Source organism: Culex pipiens, chromosome 2 (assembly GCF_016801865.2).
Source record: "Culex pipiens pallens isolate TS chromosome 2, TS_CPP_V2, whole genome shotgun sequence".
NCBI classification, from domain to species: Eukaryota; Metazoa; Arthropoda; class Insecta; order Diptera; family Culicidae; genus Culex; species Culex pipiens.
In genome coordinates this window covers 116,455,999-116,464,079 of record NC_068938.1, presented here as the reverse complement: position 1 = coordinate 116,464,079, position 8,081 = coordinate 116,455,999, and the positions used below count along the sequence as shown (strand labels likewise).

General features: G+C 45.3%; 1 pseudogene; it reads right to left on the bottom strand.

The window, feature by feature from the left end:
• Positions 1 to 4,859: 4,859 nt before the first annotated feature.
• LOC120430302 (uncharacterized) lies at positions 4,860 to 6,897 on the bottom strand (annotated as a pseudogene).
• Between the last annotated feature and the right edge of the window lie 1,184 nt (positions 6,898 to 8,081).

Sequence of the window (8,081 nt, the reverse complement as noted above, 5' to 3'; positions counted from 1 at the left end):
GCTTATATTTTTACAATAGTGTTGGTGGCCATCTTCAAGTTTTCTAACTTCTACCTACTTTGCGTGTGTGCGTTTTATCTTTACTTCTGTTTCCCTAACCGTGCTCATGTGCTCTTCCCATCTTCCAGCAATCAGCTGATCAAATCGGCTACTGCTTCGAAAATTGCGCGCGCGCGTTTAGATTTTAGGGGTCATCCACGTGTGGCGTAGAAACGCGTGGGATTAAAGTTCGCTCCTCAAACTTTGGACGCGTCCGACAAAGCGGACTCGCGTCTGCCGCCTCGGCACTAGGCTGGCAAAAACCTCGCTACGTCAGCTAGCGACGTGCTCTTCCACCAAGTGCAAAAAGAACGGACTCACCGAATGATGATCTTGTTGCTGCTGTTGTTCTCTGCTGCTGGTGGCTGGTTGCTCAGCTCAGGGACGACACGTGGCCGTCAGCTGATGAACAGCTGACCGGAATGCGGGACTCGGCCTTACGGGGTGGCTCGGGCCGGTTTAAACGTTTCCCGGTTCCGCGGCTGTCAGCGTTCAGCAACCGGACAGGAAGCTCCGGCCTTAGGGTTGACTCCGGCCGGGACTAACGATCTCCGCTGTCCTCGTGTGGTGGTTCAGAGACCCTCCCTTCTTCACCGGGGCGATGTGGTTACGGATCGCCTCCTAGCGTGCGCTCACGCTCTTCGTCCTCGTGCTTCGCCTGCTGACGTACGGCGCCAACGAGAAGTGCGGTGCGCGGGAGACTTCGTCTCCGTTTTCCTCTGCTGCTTCTGCTGCTCGTGTGTTCGCGCTGCTGCTGGGCTGGTGCTTTCCTTTTCTCCTGTTCGCACACAAATAAGACAATGTTTAGCACTAGCGCACACACGACTAACTAACGGGAAACTAATAAATGGAAATTTAATTAGCTAACAAAAAATGGAACACGTCACTATAGTAAATTACATTTTGTACAAAAAGCCAAAAACTCGCGGTACAAAACGCGCACTTCCACTCTCGTTGATAGCTGGGGACAAAGTGAACGAGCCCTGGAGTCCTCAGAATAGGGAAGGTCGCAACGGACGCTCAAGCGGTTTGACCGGAATTACGTCATTCCTTGAGATGCTCTCTGGGTAACTGCGTGCGACAGAAGTAGCGAACTCCCCATCCCTTTTTAACAACTGTGTTCTCGGGTCTAGCTGTGGCGTTCTCTCACTGAGGTAGTTCAAGATCGGCTCATCTCTCTCAAGAGTCTCTCTCCGGGTCTTAACGCAATCGGTCCAAAACAGGTTGAGTTACCGTGGTGAATACAACAGAAGTTTTACAGAAAAGTGCAAGCGGAGTTTGACTAAATAACATTTAACATTCAAACAAATAAATAAATAATTTTGCCAAACAGGCCAACTGTTACATCACTCCATGCTTAAATTACGAAAATTCAGTGTAAACTGAATTTTCGTAAGGGGAAATCTTACGAAAAACCGAAAACTAACAACTAAACATTTATTTACATTTCACTAAAAACAAATTGCAAACAAATTGGTGGGTCTCGTGGCGCAGGGGTAGCGGCTTCGGCTGCCGATCCCGATGATGCTATGAGACGCGGGTTCGATTCCCGCCTTATCCACTGAGCTTCTATCGGATGGTGAAGTAAAACGTCGGTCCCGGTTTCTCCTGTCTCGTCAGAGGCGCTGGAGCAGAAATTCCACGTTAGAGGAAGGCCATGCCCCGGGGGGCGTAGTGCCAATAGTTTCGTTTTTAAAAACAAATTGCGAAAGATTCTTCAATAGTTCGGGGTCATATATGATCATCGGTTACAAGTAACCTCCATCTCTATTTCCAAGTCATGATCCATCACAGAAAATGCTTGTTACTGACCATCAACGTCTTCACTCCGGTCTCCAGCGAACGTTTAGAAATCCTCAACAAAATGCTAGTGCAAAAATTTTATAACCTAATCACAGATACTTTCTTTCAGTCATTTAATTTACAGGCTATCATCTCTAAATTTTCCCAGAAAAACTACTTGCTTGAACTGTCCAGGGCTAGCAGTTTGACTATGACTAGTGGTTGACATTCCTCATTCATTCATCCTAACACTCATCCCAATCATTACCCCAAATAAAATATACTTTCAAATAAATAATATTCCATATTTAATGAAAATACAACCTAAAGTCTCCTTACTTTATGTTCCCGAAATAACACTGGCTCATTAAGACTCAGAATCTACCCCAATCATTACGTTGAGCAAATGAAACTTCGTCCTAATTTACCGAAATCATCTGTTCTGCAGAGTTTAGGCCCACCCCAAAGCTTTACTTCAGGCAAATTTGTCCTTCACTCTAACAGAACGCAGCCTAATTAAAATATCTGTATTGAATTTCCACCCCAGAATCGACTCTTTTGTCACCCGAAATTCAATAAGACAACTGAAATTCGCCACAAGGGTTCTCCCAAATAAACACTGAAAAAAAAATCACTCTACCTAACTAACTGGAACTGTCAAACCAAAAGCTTCGTCAAAAAGCTTCGCCGAGGACGTCAAACGAAAACGTAAACAAACGTGGTGCTGTCCGTAATTTAAATCGCGGTGTGATTTTGCTAAAGAATGTGCTCTAAAAGTGTCCCAAAAAGTAGTGAAACGTGCCAGAAACTATTTAAATTGCTTTTTCCTGATGCTAATTTACGGGGGGAGTATTCAACTTCTCCAATCTTTCCAAAAAATAAGGTGCTTTGTGTATTTATTTGCAGAAGCTGCGTCGTGGGACCAAAACAACTCTGGGTGCTGAAGGCTGACGGAAATTTACTAACTATGCTGAAGGCTGGAAAAAAATTATGCTGCTGAACTAAAAACTAAGTGCTGAAGGCCAAAATCTACTACTGGATGGAAAAATATGTTGCGGAAGGCTGCAAATTATGGCGGAAATATGTTGCTGAAGGCTGAATGTGCTGTGACGTCATCAACTTCACTTCTGATTGGAAGCTGCGACGAAATCTAATTGGATATCCTAACCTCAACACGACGACTTGTATGCTGCGCGATGCTGAATTATGCTTCCTGACTACTCTACTCATCTCAAGTTCCCGAAAAATATGCCCCAGACGACAAAACTGAAGACAACATACATCATCGATCATGCTGCGACAACATCACTTCGTGGGACTCAACATCAACATAAAGAAGATCAAGAAGAAACTAACACTAACGATAAGTACTCACATGTAGTTTTTATAAGATTAGGCGCGACTAACAAGAACTATTTACATTAGGTAGGGTATTTGCTCCCATCCTTGATCCTATTCCTATCCTAAATCTAATTTTTGTCTTGTTGGACGGTCTGTTTACGATGTCCGAGATCGCGATTGACTAGTTCGAGGGTGTTCGTGGTAGTTTTGCTCTAGTTCTTCGTTTTAGTCGCCAGTAGTTTTAGTTATTGTGGGACGCTCAACTCTTTGATCGAGGAGACTTGAAGGTTAGAGGTTTTATGAGATCTTGTTGCTTTTGATTGGGTGAAAGGGACATAGCTGGTTGGGTCATAGTTTGCCTAGCATATTTTGTCGACAGTCAGCAGGTTCGAGCATAGATTTTCATGTTGGCTAGGGGAGTTGATCTTTCGGTCTCATCCGCAAAAGCTCATGAATCATCGATACTCTCATCTGAAGCTGGACAGGTGTGGCATGTAGTTGTAGTTTTTGATGCCTAAAGAGTGTTTTGGAGCATAATTTATGCTTGGTTGCCTCTCTAACGGTTAGAGGGTACATAGCTCGAGAAACCTAAATTTGAAAAATCCTAAATTGCAAAATCTTAACTGAAACTGATCGATTCTAATTGCGGTGTTAGTCGACCGAACGCGTGAGAGGTTGGTTAAGCTTTTTAAGGTACTTGCAGTTGAAAACGCCCAGATGTTTACCTTTTTCGTCTTATAGATCGTAGCAGTGTTCGCCCACTACTCTTTTGACCAGTGCAGGAACGTATTTAGGCGCAAGTTTGGCACAGTAACCCTTACCCTTGTCGGAAAGTTCGGTGTTCTTCTTCAGAAACTTCTCGTTGACCGTGTATTGCGGACACTTCGCGTTTGACCTGAGGTTGTAGTATTTCGAGTGCCGCTCGAATGCCTTCTTGAGATTCTCCTTGACGTCGGCGTACAGTTTCTCCCGCTCAGCGTTGTTCAGACTCCCACTATCAATCGACGTGTCCCTCATGCAACGGTACTCTCTTCCGTCCGAGACCATATTACGCCCGAACAGGATAAAGTAGGGCGTGTACTTCGTCGCGTCATGCACCGAGTTCCGGATGGCGTTGGCGATCGTCTGGATGTTGTTCGCCCAATCCTTGTGGTTCTTCTTGATCGTGGCCCGGGTGGCGGTTGTTATCACCCGGTTGGCTCTCTCCGAATCGTTGATCTGCGGATGGTAACTCGGCGTTCTCCAGTGGGTTACGTGATATCGACTCAACAGTTCTTGGAACAGTTTGGACGTGAATTGTGTCCCGTTATCTGTGAGGATTACTTCCGAAACCCCGAACAGCAAAAACAGCATGTTTTCAACGAACGGAACGAGCGAATCCGTCGTGGCTTGTCGAAATGGTTGTACTAGTACGAACTTGCTGAAAACGTCTGTTAGTACCAGCAGACAGGTGCTTCTCCCTTTCCCCGATGCCGGAAGCGGTCCAACGTAGTCCATCGTCACAAATTGCCACGGGTATTCCGCAATCTTCCGTTGCACTTTCAGTGGAGCTGTGGTGTTGACGTTGGTCGCTTTGCTGGTTTGACAGACGAGACAATCCTGGCAGAAACGTTTCGTTTTGGTGTTCATTAGGGCTAGTGATTTTTCACGGCAAAAAAAAAGAAATTACGCGGTGTACATTTCAGAAAACATCCAAATTTCGCGGCGATTTCACGGCTTTTCAAAACTAAGGAAAGAAAATGCAATTAAGTGTTTTTTTCAATACTAAAATAACTAAATACGGCAAACAACTCTTAGTTTTAACAATTCATTTTATTTGCTTGCTTTTTCTGGCTGCTTACGCTTAGATCTTCGAGTTTGTAACAAGAATAGCGTGTGATGCCAAATTGTTTTCTTCAAAGCTCTGCCGGTTTACCGTGTCTACCGTGTTGAATGCACTGACGCTTCGCTCCGCATCTACCGAATTTCCTGGGACAGATAAATACCGGATAGCAATTCGGGACAGATTAGGAAAACGGTCTCTCTGGCTGAACCAGAAGGCAGCTGGTTTGACTCCATCTTCGATCTCGAGAGCGCACTGTTTGTACGCTGCTAGCTCTCCTTCAATTTCCGGCAACTTTTCAGCGCATTCCGGAATACCGTCGCTCAGCCCGTCCAAAGAAAGGATTTTTGCTTGAGCCGGATCGAATCCTCTGACAGCTTTCATGAAGCTGAGGCCTGGCTGCGTGAATCTAGCTGATGTTTCGGTGTAGTATTGGTTCAGCTTGGCAGCTGCATCTTGAAACGCCTTCTTGTAGATCTTGTTTTTCTCCTTCTCTCCCTTGGAACCGAACTCTACATTAAAAAAATAAAATTAATTTTCAATTTATAAACTAAAACAAAATCTGTATCTTACCGGCCATCAGGTCAACCATCTTGTTGTAAGCCAAATGGATTGTTACTTGACGGTTCTCAAACCAGGTCAGCAGGTCCATCAAATTGGTCGAGTTCATCATGATAAAGACGACATCGACCCGAACCGAATCCGTTTTAAACAGATCGTTCAGTTCTAGAAGAGCACTGGTTGGGGCGGAAACAAGTAGCTCGGCTTCAATGAACTTCTTATAATGCTCGACGAATTTCGCATGGTGCGCGACAGCTCTGAACCAGCTGTTCCAACGAGTCACGACTGGCACTGGAGGCAAGGGCACTTCAGAGCCGCACTCTCGGCCAATGAATTCCCTGTATCGAAGCTTGCGCGAAGAGCAGTGCACAAAGATAGACTTAAAGCAAGCAATCATTCTATCCACAGCAGGGAAGTTCCGACGAAATGTTTCACCCACCAGACTCAGAATGTGAGCGTTGCATGTGAGGTGAATGCAATTTGGCAGGAGCACTTTCAAGCTGGTCACGGCCTTGGTCATGTAAGTTGCGTTGTCCGTCAGCACGACGACAACCTTGTCAAAATCGACGTCAAACTTGGTCAACGTCTGAATGATAGCTCTCGAAACGGTTGTAGCGTTCACCTTATCCAGAAAAACCAGATCCGCAGTGACTGCCTCCATCTTGTCTTGTTGTCCGGAAGTGACGGGCAGGATAAAAACAATGTGCAAGATAAACCTATCCTGCTGGTCCGAGGCTTCATCAGCGGCAATCACGATCGAAGAAGCTGCTGCAACACGTTCTCGCAGTTCCTGCTGTGCGACATCGAAAACCTTAGGCAGTACTTGGGATCGGAGGGTCGTGGACTGTGGAAGCACTCCAAGGTTTTTGACATTCCTTGACAGGTAGTCTCGGAGCTTCGGATGATCAAGCTTGTACAGCGGAATGTTTGCAGATGCGAAAGCTTCCACGAGTTCAAATTGCGAAACGTTTCGCGCATCACGAGATGCTGTGGCTTTGTGGAATGCGCTCACCACCGTTGTTTGTTTTTGCACGGAATGCGTTACATCCTTTGGCTGCTTTTGGACCTTTCCGATGTGGGTTTGCGATTTTAGGTGTTTGTCGATGGTGGCCTTTCTGGTATGGTCCAATGTTACGTTGCAAGACGTACAAAATAATTGGCCTTCGTCCGCATGTAGTGTTCCTTTTGTGTACTGTTTAGCTCGCTCGACATACGTAATTTTTACTGCTGTTTTCATTTTGTTACCTGCTAAAATGGCTCGCGACGCGCAACTTGGAAACAAAACACCACTTCCGTAAGCAGCTGTCAAAATTCTGGGTGCGCTCGTTACACTGAGAATCAACATTACACATTGTTCAGTTAATTTTTACACATTTGTATGGAATTTATCAGTTCAAGTATGGTAACACACTATCGAGAAATTAAAAGTGCAACATGGAGTTAAACTTTCTGTCAAGGTGCTGTGAAATTTACCATGATAGATGCGAAAATTTCACTCCATGTTACCGGCACACATCTCTCTTTTTTAATTTCTCGATTGTGTAATCATAGTTGAACTGAAAATCCCATACAAGTGTGTAAAAGTTAATTGACTAAATGTCTAATGCTGATTATCAGTGTAACAATCGCCAATTACCCAGTCACGAAATAATCTAGCAGAGCTGGTTCTGTCAGAATCCTGCTTCAATGGAGGAACATTTCTGCTACAATTCCGATAGAATATTCAGCTCTGCTAGAATTCTGCCAAAACGCCGTGACTGGGCAAGGATGTGCCAGAGAGTAATCTACGTGCGCATGTATTGCGTGTACGTACACGATGGATTTCTAGGTTAAAATTTGTACCCGCCAGCAAAAACAAATGGTAAGCTAGTGTGCGTGAGATCGGGCTTAGATAACTCTAGAGAAATTTTATAAAAATTACGATTTGCATTAGTGTTGGTGCAGTCAGGATTGCTCGACAGCAGTATATTTAATAAAAATATAAATGTCGCGGCATTTCACGGTATACGCCGAATTTCACGGCCAAGACCAAATTTCACGGATTTCGCGGTTTCCGCGAAATCACGAAAAATCACTAGCCCTAGTGTTCATCAACGGCCAGAAATATATTTCCCGAAGCGCGGCCAGAGTCTTCTCGAACCCGAGGTGAGCGGTTCCGTGAGTTTTCCGGAGAATCTCCTCTCTTTCCGACTTCGGCGGGTAGACTTTCCAGCAGAAACGACTATCCTCGACCTTTCCCTTGTTCTTGACGAACTTGTAAACGCTGCCGTCGACTACTCGGAAGTCCGTGAACGCCTGCGGGTCCATCGTGATCTGCTTGACCAGGTCCTGGTACTCCTGATCGACTTGCGCTACGCTGATTGCATCTAACGAGCGAGACAAACAATCTGCGGTGATGTTTTGCTTCCCCTTTCGATACTCCAACTCGATATCGTACGATTGGATCTTAAGAGCCCACCTGAGCAGCTTAGAGTTACCAGACTCGACACCTATCGTGAACAGCCAGAGAAGGCTACGCGCGTTCGTGACGACTTTG